Genomic DNA, 15,755 nt, shown 5'->3' on the forward strand with positions numbered 1-15,755 from the left:
TTCTGGGACATCTCGTTAACTGATATTGCCATATTTATACTTATTTTTAGGCAGTTTTTAAGTGCATTTTTATTAATAAATTGATGATATGAGCAGAATAGTGATACTTATGAGTTTTAATTGATATTTTCAGTCAATACAAAGGATTTTCGAAGAGAGGGACCAGAGGTGACAAATTGGGGAACATGGGAGGCTTGGAAGACAAGAAAATAATAATTTCGTAATTTCAGCTTAATTCACGACGTGGCGGTGAAGCCCACGACATGGCATGGGTGTTCCCGAAGGTAAACATCGTGACGCGGAGGATTTCCTTGAAGGATACGTATTACTTAAAGCCCACGACGTGGCGCATATGGCCACGACATGGCGCAGGTTTTTAAGGATTATATAAGTTCTTCTATTATTACGAATAAGAGAACTTTTGGCAGAAGAAAAGAAGTTCCAGGAGACGTTTCAGAGAGGAAGGAAGGTCCTGGAAGAGGGATTTCAACACCAAAAGAAGTAAAGTTTTATATTTAGTTGATTATAAACATGTTTTTCATTAGTTTTAGCTGTGTTAATTTAATTACTATGATGAGCAGCTAAATCTAGCTACTTTTGCTTAGCTAGATGAAGCTTTGAATTTATGGATAGTTATATGTTTATGGATTAATTTAAGTTGGTAAGAGTTGCTTGTGTTTGATTTGTATAACCTAGCATGTTATTATTTGCTTATCTAATTGCTAGATTGCATGTTCTGTGTAGCTTAGTGACCATGAAACTACATGAACTTGTTTACCTAATAATTTAGTGAACATTGAATTGTTAGAGCTAGGATTGACCAATCTTAGTTAGTAATTAGGCTAAATAAATCTTAGCTGTGCTAGAGAACGTGAATTGTGATCATAATTGCGTTTATACAACAAATCTTACATAGCATATCTACATTCATAATTAGTTCTGTGTTTAATTATGTGTGAACATACATGGTTTAACATGAATTAGTTACTTATTGGTAAGATAGAACTAAATTACTAATATAACTAAAACCCAACTTAATAACCCATAATCATTAGCTAGCCATAAGGAAGAAGTGGATTCAACTAAGCAAGAGTGTTTTTATATTAATTTGATTAAGTTCATCTGATCTTGCAAAATCAGATAAAACCCCCTTATTAAATTTATTAATAAATTAGGTTAATTTAATAGTAACTAGGTTAATTAGTAACACCGTTCCCTGTGATCGACACCCGACTTACCTAAGCTATATTATAATCTGACTAGGTACACTGCCTATAAGTGCATAATTAATCTTAGTTTGTTAGGTTATAAATATTAAAATTAGTGGGTACTTTTGTGCACATCATTAACCAGAAGGGGATATTGGTCGATCCGGCCAAGGTTGACGCAGTGATGAGGTGGGAGGTGCCAAGGTCACCTTCTGAGATCCGGAGTTTCCTTGGGTTGGCAGGGTATTATCGGAGGTTTATTAAGGATTTCTCCAAGATTGCAGTTCCACTCACCAGATTGACCCGGAAGGGTGTTACATTTCTATGGGGTCCCGAGCAGCAGACCTCCTTTGAGACGCTTCGCCAGAGGTTGTGTGAAGCTCCGGTATTAGCTCTTCAGGAAGGGATGGAGGGTTTTGTGGTATTCTGTGATGCATCGATTTTAGGACTGGGAGCGGTACTGATGCAGAAGGGACATGTGATAGCATATGCATCGAGGCAGTTGAAGCCTCACGAGACGAGGTACCCCACACATGATCTGGAGTTGGGGGCAGTGGTGTTCGCCCTCAAGATTTGGCGGCTCTACTTATATGGGGTTCGTTGTACGATTTACACGGACCATAAGAGCTTGAAGTACCTGATGGATCAGCCTAACCTAAACATGCGGAAAAGAAGGTGGTTAGATGTGGTCAAGGATTATGATTGCGAGATTTTGTACCACCCGGGCAAGGCTAATGTGGTAGCCGACGCGTTGAGTCGCAGGGCGGAGAGTGCTCCACTGCAAAGTGTATGTTTGCGACTGACTGTGATAGCTCCAGTTCTGGATGCCATTCGTGGGGCACAGGCCGAGGCTGTGCGTCCGGAGATGCAGAAGAGAGAGCGGGTCGTTAGGTTGGTTTCGGAGTTCGTATCGGATAGTCGAGGCCTTATGACTTATCAAGGCCGGATCTGGGTACCGTTTGTAGGCGGTACACGTACTACATTGATGGAGGAGGCTCATAGATCGAAATTTTCGATCCATCCCGGGGCTACAAAGATGTATTTGGACCTAAGGAAGGAGTATTGGTGGCCTTGTATGAAGAGGGATGTCGCATGGTTTGTCGAGAGGTGTTTGACCTGTCGAAGGGTAAAGGCCGAACACCAGAGACCGCATGGCAAGTTGCAGCCATTGGAGGTTCCCGAATGGAAGTGGGAACAGATCACTATGGATTTCATCACCAAATTGCCGAGGACTGCCAGAGGAGTCGATGCAATTTGGGTGATTGTGGATAGGTTGACGAAGAGCGCTCACTTTCTTGCCATCAGTGAGAGTTCTTCGGCGGAGAAGTTGGCGGAGATTTATGTGAGGGAGGTTGTATCTCGGCATGGGGTGCCGATCTCGATCGTTTCAGACCGCGATGTGCGTTTCACTTCCCGCTTCTGGAAGAAATTTCATGAGGAGTTGGGTACTAAGCTGCATTTTAGTACCGCATACCACCCCCAGACTGACGGCCAGAGTGAGCGGACGATTCAGACACTTGAGGACATGCTTCGGGCATGTGTGTTGGACTTTGGGGGTAGTTGGGATACGTATTTGCCTTTGGCGGAGTTTTCCTACAATAACAGCCATCATTCGAGCATCGGTATGCCGCCCTTTGAGCTGTTGTATGGTAGGAGGTGTCGGACTCCCATATGTTGGGGAGAGGTTGGGCAAAGGGTAATGGGCAGTACAGAGATCGTGAATCAGACGACAGAGCAGATACAGCTGGTCAGACAGAGGTTATTGACCGCTCAGAGCCGACAAAAGAGTTACGCGGATAGACGCCGGTCCGAGCTGGAATTTCAGGTCGGCGACTTTGTTCTCCTGAAGGTTTCTCGTTGGAAAGGAGTGATCCGGTTCAGGAAGAGGGGCAAATTGGGGCCCCGGTTTATAGGTCCGTTTCGTGTGATCGAAAGGGTAGGCCGGGTAGCCTATCGGCTGGAGTTACCAGCAAAGTTGGGGCAGATTCACAACACATTTCATGTATCGCAGTTGAGGAAATGTATAGCCGACGAGTCGGCAGTGGTTCCATTAGAGGATATTCAGGTAGATGCAAGCCTGAATTATGCTCAGAGACCAGTGGCTATTAGGGATCGGAAGATCAAGATTTTGAGGAACAAGGAGGTACCTCTGGTATTGGTACAGTGGCAACATCGGAAGGGATCAGAAATGACCTGGGAGCCGGAGGGTATGATGCGGGAGCAGCATCCGGAGCTATTTTAGAGCGAGACTTCGAGGGCGAAGTCTAGTTCTAGTGGGGGAGAGTTGTAACATCCGGATTTACCAGGTATCTTGTAAATCTAATTTTGTCATATTGTGAGAGGGACTCGGCGAGTTGGAGCTCAGACTCGCCGAGTAGAGATGCGGAATTGAACATTGGTGCGCGCCTGGACTCGGCGAGTCTGCGCTGTGTAATGAAACCCTAAATCGCCAGGTTTGAGGCCTATTTAAAGGGCCTTATGGCCGTCATTTGTGCTCACCCAACCCTCAGTGAGTGTCCCTTGTGTTCTTGAGCTATTTATGAAGAGAAAGGAGCCATTCTTGATCTTGTGTGTGTGTTATTTAGCAAGAAGAAGGAGACCCTAGGCAAGAGGAAGCAAAGGAGGTTGCTATTTCGTGGATTTGGAGCTTAGATCATCACTCTAGAGGTATTATCTCGGACCATTTTCTGTTTAGTGAAGTATGATGCAATTTAGGGCTTGTGGTGGTCATTTATGGGATGATTTGATGCCCATTGGTTCCCTCTTTGAGTTGAGGCCATGGATCTGGATCCATAGAGGTCCAGAGAGCCTCACTCATCAAGCTTTATGAGTGACAATAGAGTCTTTGACCTTGTGTTGTAGTATTTGAGTCATAAACATCATATATGGTCATATAGAGGTTGTATGTGCATCAAGATTGTAACTTTACGTGCTAAATGAGCTTGGAGGGACTGGATCTATGGATTAATGAACTGGATCTGACCTTTAGAGCAAGATTGAGTCAGTGCATGGCATGGACTCGCTGAGTCCGAAGAACAGACTCGGCGAGTAGCATGAATGTTGCCCGACCACACTGTGAGTGGCCTCGCCGAGTTGGGAAAGGTGGACTCAGTGAGTCAAGGGGGAGTCAGAATGGACAGGTGGACTGAGTCTAACTGGACTCGCCGAGTTGTTCTTGAGACTCGGCGAGTTGAGTCGTGGTGGCCCCACAACTCGTGCCAGGTGGAACTCGTCGAGTTGAGGGAATGCTCGACGTGTCAAGGGAGGATTCCAGGGAAATTGGTGTACACGCCCAGACTCGCCGAGTCGCCTGGGTACTCGCCGAGTCCGGTCAAAGTTGACCATTGACCATTGACCGTTGACCATTGACCAGCGTTGACCTAGATTGACTTGTTATAGTGTGGTCAACCCTAGTTGGGAAAGTGTTAATTAGAGGTGTATTGTGCTATAGGGGGACGACAGCTCGACAGGTCAAGTGATTAGCGATTTCAGGTTTACGATTTACCGAGACACGCGAGGTGAGTCTTCTCACTATACTTTACCTTGAGTAGGTAACCAGAGTTATGTGATAGAGTATTTGTATGCTATGTATGTTATGTGTTGTACTGCATTACTTCTATGTGTTTGATGTTGTGCATGTTTACAGAGTTAGAACCGGAAGGTTCATAGAGTTAGAACCGGAAGGTTCACAGAGTTAGAACCTGAGGGTTCACAGAGTTTGGGTGCACGGACCCACAGAGTTATAGCCTCGAGTGGCTAATATGTGTTATATGTAGTATTTTGGGGAACTCACTAAGCCTTGTGCTTATAGTGTTGATGTTATTGTTTCAGGTACTAGTGACGACCGCGGCAAGGCGCCGGCTTGATCTGTACACACACACATTCGGAGCTTGATATCATGATCTTGGGATTTGTATTGTCTTGTTTGGATAATTAAAATGGTTGTTTATTGAATATCAATGGAATTATGTTTTATAAAAATCGAAAAATTTGTTTTGAAAATTTTCGGTGTTACAAATTGGTATCAGAGCCTTGGTTTGAGGGATTCGGGTACACCTTCGGGGGTATTTGAACTCAAACTGAGGAATTGAAGAGATATTTCAAAATAAAACCAAAGTTTTCTAAGAGTAAAAGATTTTCCAGGAAGAAACGTGTGTACGATCAGCCAGCGCCCGAACGGTGAATTCCCAAAATACCTTTATATTATGTGATAATTATTATTAATGTGATGTATTTGCATGCTAGAGTAGGCTAGGTATTGCTAATAGGACTAGAGTGGCCTGTTTTGTGATGCCTTAGCCTAGGGAGGGGTGAGCTGCTATGAGATGCTGAGAGTAATTAGGTAGCAGCTAGGACTTTGTGTGAGACCTGTTACAGAGTGATTTAAGTATAATAGAGTACTTGGGGATTGGGATCCGAAGAGGAAGATTTGGGGTGTGTACTGAGACGGTGCGGACAGTAGTATTGGGCCCGTACTACTGAAAGCACCGGTGCGGTACACAGTCCAAATAAGAATCTTGGGATACCAAGAATCAAGGAGGGGTGGATTGTCGAATGTAAGAGTATTCGAGTAAATTCTAATTATCGCATGTTGTATTTCAGAGGTTGATTATGGTGAGGACACGTCGCATGCCGGAGGATGCCGGAACTAGCGATGAGGAGATTCAACAGATCATTCATGAGGAGGTGGCTGCGGTCATCAGAGCTGAGTTACCAGAGATGTTCGGGTCCATTAAGACCGCGTTGATTGAGACATTTGACGAGCGTTATGCCGCTCTTTCTGAGGCTGCGGTTGCAGCGGCTACCGCAGCGATTGCTGCAGCAAGACCCCAGGGAGGTGATGCGACATTGTTTAGGGAGTTCAGCAACACCAAGCCACCAGAGTTTGATGGTACGCAGGATCCGGTGGCAGCTATGAGGTGGATATCTGATATGGAGGGATGCTTCTTCACTTGCTCGTCCCCTGAGCATTTGAAGGTTCGGTTCGCGCTGAACCAGCTTCGCTTAGGAGCCAAGGACTAGTGGAAGTTTGTGACGGCACACTTCACATCGACTGAGCTTTCGGCAGTGACCTGGGAGAGGTTCACTACCATGTTCCGAGATGAGTACGTTCCTCAGGTGGAGAGGGAACGTCTGACACAGGAGTTTCTGACCCTCAAGCAGGGTACCGAGTCAGTCACAGCTATTACGAGGATGTTTCATGAGAGGGCGATGTTCTGCCCTGAGCACGTGTCCACCGAGTAGGCACGTATGAGCCGTTACCTGAGCATTCTGAGACGGGATATTCGGGAGTTCGCTGCGAACTCCTCGTATCGGATATTTGCCGAGCTTCAGGGAAATGCTCGGAAGAGGGAGATTGAGCTTGAGACTCAGGCCAGGGAGGAGGCGGAGTCTCTGGGGAGGGATCGGCGGCCGGCACAGTCCCAGCCGGCAGCCAAGCGGGCCAAGCCCGCTGATCCCCAACCCGGGAGCCAGAAGGGCCGCACTTGTGGAAAGTGCGGCAAGGGTCACGATGGAGTCTGTCGAGCGGGGTCTTGCTACAAATGTGGCAAGGAGGGGCATATGGCCAAGGACTGCCCCAAGGGGTTTACAGTGTGCTTCCACTGTAACCAGACCGGACACCGGAAGGCAGAGTGTCCGCTGCTGCGCGGAGCATCTCAGGGGTCTGCTCCCGCCGCCATCAGAGCTACTGCTACAGAGAGTCGGCCCGTGAAGGCCGAGGCACCGAGGGCTCGGGGGAGAGCCTTTCAGCTGCTGCGGAAGAGGTCCGCGCTGCACCCGACGTTGTGGCTGGTACGCTTTCTTTTTATTATTTATTTATGGTGTCGAGATATTATGCTTATATTATGCTATGCATAGGTACCTTCCTTGTGAATTCTGTACCTGCTTTAGTGTTATTTGACTCAGGTGCGAGTCGATCTTTTATATCTTTGACATTTAGTCAGCATATCAGTGTTAGTCGTGGGTCACTGGGTCGGCCCCTGCGGGTTTCCATAGCCGCCGACAGAGTGATTTGTGCCACGGAGGTCCTCCGGGGATGTGTATTGGAGATTTTTGGGGCTGAGTTCCTGATCGACCTGATTCCTATTGCGATGGGTGATGTCTGTGTTATAGTGGGCATGGACTGGTTGAGCCGATTCGGCGCGGTTATCGATTGCGAGCGTCAGCTGGTGACTATACGAGATCCTAGTGGGGGAGTTCTTTCGGTTTACGGCGAGGGTACACGTTCTGGATCAGCCTTTTGTTCGGCTGCTAGGGCGAGGCAGTGTCTACAGCAGGGATGTAAGGGTTTTGTGGCGTATGTGATGGATACGCGAGTGATCTCCGAGAGACCGAGTTCGGTGGATGAAGTTCCGGTGGTGCGTGAGTTTCCAGATGTCTTTCCCGAAGAGTTACCAGGTGTGCCTCCCGTGAGGCAAGTGGAGTTTGGTATCGATTTGGTTCCGGGAGCCGCGCCTATCGCTAAGGTGCCGTATCGCCTTGCGCCTCCAGAAATGCAAGAGTTATCCTCGCAACTTCAGGAGTTGTTGGGGAAGGGGTTTATTCGGCCGAGTAGCTCGCCGTGGGGAGCACCCATCCTGTTTGTGAAGAAGAAAGATGGCTCGCATCGCATGTGTATTGATTATCGGGAACTGAATAAGTTGACGGTCAAGAACCGTTACCCGTTGCCAAGGATCGACGATTTATTCGATCAGTTACAGGGAGCATCTTGGTTCTCCAAGATTGATTTGAGGTCGGGCTATCATCAGGTGAGAGTACGGGACGAGGATGTCCAGAAGACAGCATTCAGGACGCGTTATGGGCATTATGAGTTTGTGGTGATGCCTTTTGGGCTCACCAACGCCCCGGCTGTGTTCATGGACCTCATGAACAGGGTATGTCGGCCGATGTTGGATCGGTCGGTGATTGTGTTCATTGATGATATTCTGGTATATTCGAGATCTAGAGAGCAGCACGAGGAGCATTTGAGGGAGGTTCTTGGAGTTTTGAGATCGGAGAAACTTTATGCAAAGTTTTCCAAGTGCGATTTTTGGTTGCAGGAGGTCCAGTTTCTGGGACATCTCATTAACCAGAAGGGGATATTGGTCGATCCGGCCAAGGTTGACGCAGTGATGAGGTGGGAGGTGCCATGGTCACCTTCTGAGATCCGGAGTTTCCTTGGGTTGGCAGGGTATTATCGGAGGTTTATTAAGGATTTCTCCAAGATTGCAGTTCCACTCACCAGATTGACCCGGAAGGGTGTTACATTTCTATGGCGTCCCGAGCAGCAGACCTCCTTTGAGACGCTTCGCCAGAGGTTGTGTGAAGCTCCGGTATTAGCTCTTCAGGAAGGGATGGAGGGTTTTGTGGTATTCTGTGATGCATCGATTTTAGGACTGGGAGCGGTACTGATGCAGAAGGGACATGTGATAGCATATGCATCGAGGCAGTTGAAGCCTCACGAGACGAGGTACCCCACACATGATCTGGAGTTGGGGGCAGTGGTGTTCGCCCTCAAGATTTGGCAGCACTACTTGTATGGGGTTCGTTGTACGATTTACACGGACCATAAGAGCTTGAAGTACCTGATGGATCAGCCTAACCTAAACATGCGGCAAAGAAGGTGGTTAGATGTGGTCAAGGATTATGATTGCGAGATTTTGTACCACCCGGGCAAGGCTAATGTGGTAGCCGACGCGTTGAGTCGCAGGGCAGAGAGTGCTCCACTGCGAAGTGTATGTTTGCGACTGACTGTGATAGCTCCAGTTCTAGACGCCATTCGTGAGGCACAGGCCGAGGCTGTGCGTCCGGAGATGCAGAAGAGAGAGCGGGTCGTTGGGTTGGCTTCGGAGTTCGTATCGGATAGTCGAGGCCTTATGACTTATCAGGGTCGGATCTGGGTACCGTTTGTAGGCAGTACACGTACTACATTGATGGGGGAGGCTCATAGATCAAAATTTTCGATCCATCCCGGGGCTACAAAGATGTATTTGGACCTAAGGAAGGAGTATTGGTGGCCTTGTATGAAGAGGGATGTCGCATGGTTTGTCGAGAGGTGTTTGACCTGTCGAAGGGTAAAGGCCGAACACCAGAGACCGCATGGCAAGTTGCAGCCATTGGAGGTTCCCGAATGGAAGTGGGAACAGATCACTATGGATTTCATCACCAAATTGCCGAGGACTGCCAGAGGAGTCGATGCAATTTGGGTGATTGTGGATAGGTTGACGAAGAGCGCTCACTTTCTTGCCATCAGTGAGAGTTCTTCGGTGGAGAAGTTAGCGGAGATTTATGTGAGGGAGGTTGTATCTCGGCATGGGGTGCCGATCTCGATCGTTTCAGACCGCGATGTGCGTTTCACTTCCCGCTTCTGGAAGAAATTTCACGAGGAGTTGGGTACTAAGCTGCATTTTAGTACCGCATACCACCCCCAGACCGACGGCCAGAGTGAGCGGACGATTCAGACACTTGAGGACATGCTTCGGGCATGTGTATTGGACTTTGGGGGTAGTTGGGATACGTATTTGCCTTTGGCGGAGTTTTCCTACAATAACAGCCATCATTCGAGCATCGGTATGCCGCCCTTTGAGCTGTTGTATGGTAGGAGGTGTCGGACTCCCATATGTTGGGGAGAGGTTGGGCAAAGGGTAATGGGCAGTACAGAGATCGTGAATCAGACGACAAAGCAGATACAGCTGGTCAGACAGAGGTTATTGACCGCTCAGAGCCGACAAAAGAGTTACGCGGATAGACGCCGGTCCGAGCTGGAATTTCAAGTCGGTGACTTTGTTCTCCTGAAGGTTTCTCCTTGGAAAGGAGTGATCCGGTTCAGGAAGAGGGGCAAATTGGGGCCCCAGTTTATAGGTCCGTTTCGTGTGATCGAAAGGGTAGGCCGGGTAGCCTATCGACTGGAGTTACCAGCAAAGTTGGGGCAGATTCACAACACTTTTCATGTATCGCAGTTGAGGAAATGTATAGCCGACGAGTCGGCAGTGGTTCCATTAGAGGATATTCAGGTAGATGCAAGCCTGAATTATGCTGAGAGACCAGTGGCTATTAGGGATCGGAAGATCAAGATTTTGAGGAACAAGGAGGTACCTATGGTATTGGTACAGTGGCAACATCGGAAGGGATCAGAAATGACCTGGGAGCCGGAGGGTATGATGCGGGAGCAGCATCCGGAGCTATTTTAGAGCGAGACTTCGAGGGCGAAGTCTAGTTCTAGTGGGGGAGAGTTGTAACATCCGGATTTACCAGGTATCTTGTAAATCTAATTTTGTCATATTGTGAGAGGGACTCGGCGAGTTGGAGCTCAGACTCGCCGAGTAGAGATGCGGAATTGAACATTGGTGCGCGCCTGGACTCGGCGAGTCTGCGCTGTGTAATGAAACCCTAAATCGCCAGGTTTGAGGCCTATTTAAAGGGCCTTATGGCCGTCATTTGTGCTCACCCAACCCTCAGTGAGTGTCCCTTGTGTTCTTGAGCTATTTATGAAGAGAAAGGAGCCATTCTTGATCTTGTGTGTGTGTTATTTAGCAAGAAGAAGGAGACCCTAGGCAAGAGGAAGCAAAGGAGGTTGCTATTTCGTGGATTTTGAGCTTAGATCATCACTCTAGAGGTATTATCTCGGACCATTTTCTGTTTAGTGAAGTATGATGCAATTTAGGGCTTGTGGTGTTCATTTATGGGATGATTTGATGCCCATTGGTTCCCTCTTTGAGTTGAGGCCATGGATCTGGATCCATAGAGGTCCAGAGAGCCTCACTCATCAAGCTTTATGAGTGACAATAGAGTCTTTGACCTTGTGTTGTAGTATTTGAGTCATAAACATCATATATGGTCATATAGAGGTTGCATGTGCATCAAGATTGTAACTTTACGTGCTAAATGAGCTTGGAGGGACTGGATCTATGGATTAATGAACTGGATCTGACCTTTAGAGCAAGGTTGAGTCATTGCATGGCATGGACTCGCCGAGTCCGAAGAACAGACTCGGCGAGTAGCATGAATGTTGCCCGACCACACTGTGAGTGGCCTCGCCGAGTTGGGAAAGGTGGACTCAGTGAGTCAAGGGGGAGTCAGAATGGACAGGTGGACTGAGTCTAACTGGACTCGCCGAGTTGTTCTTGAGACTCGGCGAGTTGAGTCGTGGTGGCCCCACAACTCGTGCCAGGTGGAACTCGTCGAGTTGAGGGAATGCTCGACGTGTCAAGGGAGGATTCCAGGGAAATTGGTGTACACGCCCAGACTCGCCGAGTCGCCTGGGTACTCGCCGAGTCCGGTCAAAGTTGACCGTTGACCAGCGTTGACCTAGATTGACTTGTTATAGTGTGGTCAACCCTAGTTGGGAAAGTGTTAATTAGAGGTGTATTGTGCTATAGGGGGGCGACAGCTCGACAGGTCGAGTGATTAGCGATTTCAGGTTTACGATTTACCGAGACACGCGAGGTGAGTCTTCTCACTATACTTTACCTTGAGTAGGTAACCAGAGTTATGTGATAGAGTATTTGTATGCTATGTATGTTATGTGTTGTACTACATTACTTCTATGTGTTTGATGCTGTGCATGTTTACAGAGTTAAAACCGGAAGGTTCACAGAGTTAGAACCTGAGGGTTCACAGAGTTTGGGTGCACGGACCCACAAAGTTATAGCCTCGAGTGGCTAATATGTGTTATATGTAGTATTTTGGGGAACTCACTAAGCCTTGTGCTTACAGTGTTGATGTTATTGTTTCAGGTACTAGTGACGACCGCGGGAAGGTACCGGCTTGATCCGTACACACACACATTCGGAGCTTGATATCATGATCTTGGGATTTGTATTGTCTTGTTTGGATAATTAAAATGGCTGTTTATTGAATATCAATGGAATTATGTTTTATAAAAATCGAAAAATTTGTTTTGAAAATTCTCGGTGTTACAAAGATTTTGAATAGTTTGAAACTATTATATTTAGTAATCATGTATGTATAAAAGTATCGTATCCTGGGTAGTTGTGTAATATATAACGCTTTGTAATAGTCGGTTTGTATTCAGTCGTTTGTAACAATTGTCAAATATGAAAGTGTGGGTCTTTCAGCAGATATCAAGGGAACCTTGGTAGAGCACATTGGACTGCAGTAAAGAATATTCTCAAGTACCTACAAAGGACTAAGGAATGGTTCCTTATCCTCGGTGGGAGTGATGATTTGAGAGTGCAAGGGTATACTGACGCGAGTTTTCAGACCAACCGAGATAATTTCCGCTCTCATTTGGGCTGGGTCTTTACCCTGAATGGAGGAGCAGTGACTTGGAGAAGTTCCACGTAGGAGACTATAGCTTATTCAACATGTGAATCAGAGTACATAGTAGCAAGCGAAGCGTCAAAAGAGGCAATATGGCTAAAGAACTTCATCGGAGACCTTGGAGTCGTACCGGCCATAAAGGAGCCTATGGAGATTTTCTTTGATAATGAAGGTGTGGTTGCCTTGACTAAGGAACCAAGGGATCATGGTAGATCCAAGCATATCAACAGAAAATGTAATTTCATTAGACATCAGGTGGAAGAGGGACTCTTCGTAGTAAAGAGGGTATCGCCAAAGGAGAACCCAACATATCCCATTACGAAGGGACTGAGTAGGCTTAAGCACATGCACTACGCTAGGAGCATTGGGCTGAAGGATGACATTAGTTTGAGTGATTAGATAGCTTTTAGAAACTTGTAATAGATAAATTGTAATTAACATTTGATGATTATATAAAGGAGTATTATTTATGAGTAAAGTTACTGTCTTGTGTTAGTTTTTTACTATTATTTCACTTTGCATGTCTTGACTTCCTAAATAATAAGATTATTTAAATTATCCACAGTTGTTCATACGTTGGAAGTGGGTATGAAAGAAGACTATCATGAATTGGCTTGTAGATTGTCTAACTGCTTAGACATTGCAAAGGTCTTTTGCAATGTTCATGAGTGCTCTTGAAATAATATTTGAGTATTGGATTAAAACACACACTCACATGAATCACTTCATGGAATTTAATTATGAGTGATTGTGAGACGAGAATATCATATAGTCTTTAAACCTAGATATATGAGTTGTTGTTTACGAATTGGTTGTACATTGATACTGTGTAAACGCATCAGTAACTTGATGTTATAAAATGCCTTTTTGTGTACAATTTGATGAGTAAATAGTACAAGCATATAAGTCAAAGTTTATCTGTTTCTTTTATCCTACGAGGTTAAAAGAGATATCTTGGGCCCCACGATGATTTGGTTTGACTTATATGTCGAGCCCATTCAAGATTGAATTGGTGTGTTCAAGTAAGTTCTATGTGAGCCAGATCAGAGATCGAGAAACGAAGTGCTGGACAATAAGTATGACTATGTTCCATGTAATTGTCCACACAATGTCTTGAGAACGGAGGACTATATGATCCCTTATCTAAAGGACGTATCAGAGTTCGACTGCGACTTTTAAGAGCTACAATTGTTAATTGGATTTTGAAGTCTTACTTGCATTTATAGTTGTTAGACTTATCTAAGTGGGAGACTATTGTATTAAAGGTCTAAGCCATAAATGTATTTGGCATGTACTTGACCCGCTTGTAGCATGGTCCTTTTGGATTGCCTTCACCGAAGCAACTTGACTGGATGAATAATAGAGAAAGACATTATTATGGTTCATTATTGTATTATTTGAATAATATATTAAAGGAGAAATCATATTTGTTTAATTAATATTGGTCAAGAATTAACTTTGTGGTCAAAATAGATAAATTAAATTAAGGGGACTGATATTCTAATTATGTTATAGTTGCAATATGGGTTGAGGAACCCTAAAGAAGGGATGCACGAATTCTATGATGAAGCCCACATAGAAATCATCCATAGGAGGCCTTCTGGAAGGATCTTGTGGACTGCTTAAGGCCTAAGCTATCTAATTAGGGATTTGACTGAACCCTAGCAGCTCTCCTATATAAAGGACCCATTGGCTTTAGTTTTTCAGCTACCGCAACCTAGCAGGATTCATTGAGCTGAAAATTACCTCTCTCCTCTCTCTCTAAGATTCTCCAATTGTTTTGGTGTTTGTTATCCATTAGAGGCATCACATTTGAGGTGCTAGGTTCTCATAAGCTCACGATCATCAAGTTGTAATCAAAGGTAACATTCTTACTAGTTTATTTATGTTGATTTCGATTTTGATACGCTAGATATAGGGTTTCAGAGCTTTAGATGATTATTGCATGTACAATTAGAAAAACCTATATCCAAAGCTTTAGGGTTTGCATGTGCACCATAGGACTGATGTTTTGCACTTAACCCAACAATTCTTAACCCTACTTAGAGGCTTCTTGAAAGGATTTTCACGATTATCTTCTGATGATACTCTCTTCACTATAAGATGACCTTCTTGAACTCTATGTCTGATGTAATGGTACTTTTTGGTTATATGTTTAGATTTGCCATGATCCTTGGGTTCTTTGGTCAAAGAAACCATACAATAATTATGATAATACAGTTCCAATGGCTCTTAAATGGTCGCGACTACTCCGAGATCTTCGATGAAGTTCTTCAACCAAGCTGCCTCGATTGATGCCTCACTCCCTTTGATGTACTCTGATTCACAAGTAGAATCTGCCACCATATTCTGCTTGGAACTTTTCCAAGTCACTACTCCACCATTTAACACAAACACCCTGGCTGACTGAGAAAAAAATTTGTCTCGATAGGTCTGAAAGTTGGTGCCAAGGACTAAAATCATATATCACACCCCCAAACCGAAACGACGGAAACGTTCGGGGGTGGAGGACGTCATATATAGTATCACAACAATTGCATCATAGTAATCAAAGTAAACACAACCACTACAATATAATATGAATATTTACATCTGCTTGTTTCATTGTTTATATAAATCAAAAATAGCAAAAATATATAGACGAGACTCCAAATGCTCCGTCTTGTCAAAAGCCGGCGAGAGTACCTGTCTACTGATGTCCTGAGAATACAAATGATTTTTAAAAACGTATTAGCGTAAAGTTGGTAAGTTCATAAGAATGTTTTGTAGTGCAAAACATGTTAATGAGTCTCAAAAATGTACACATGTTTCCCATGAAAATCCAGTATTTTCTAACATGTTTGATCGTTACGGTATGTATAGTATGTTCTGTTTGAATACCCTGGCTACCACCAGTATGTAGTGTATGTTCTGTTTGAAAACCCTGGCTACCACAGGTATGTATAGTAGGTCTATTAATTTAAAATAAAACCGAGTAATGTATCCTTGGAATCCTCCAGTGTAATGTATGGTAGTTTTATTAATTTAAAATAAAATCGACTAATGTATCCCTGGAATCCTCCAGTGTAATGTATGGTAGTTTTATTAATTAAAATAAAACTTAATGAAGAATGAAATCCAGTTAACAAAGGTTAGTTTATACTATTGTGGCTTCCTATAACCATGCTTGATATGACTAGTGACCTCAGCGAGGTTTCTTCAGGCGTCGTACGGTATGATATTTGTCACCCCCGGCATGCTTGCCTAACTGTAGCTAGCAATTTAGGTGTGCGATTGTCAGTCTTG

This window comes from Lactuca saligna, chromosome 3, assembly GCF_052625555.1.
Source record: "Lactuca saligna cultivar CGN05327 chromosome 3, ASM5262555v1, whole genome shotgun sequence".
Taxonomy (NCBI): domain Eukaryota; kingdom Viridiplantae; phylum Streptophyta; class Magnoliopsida; order Asterales; family Asteraceae; genus Lactuca; species Lactuca saligna.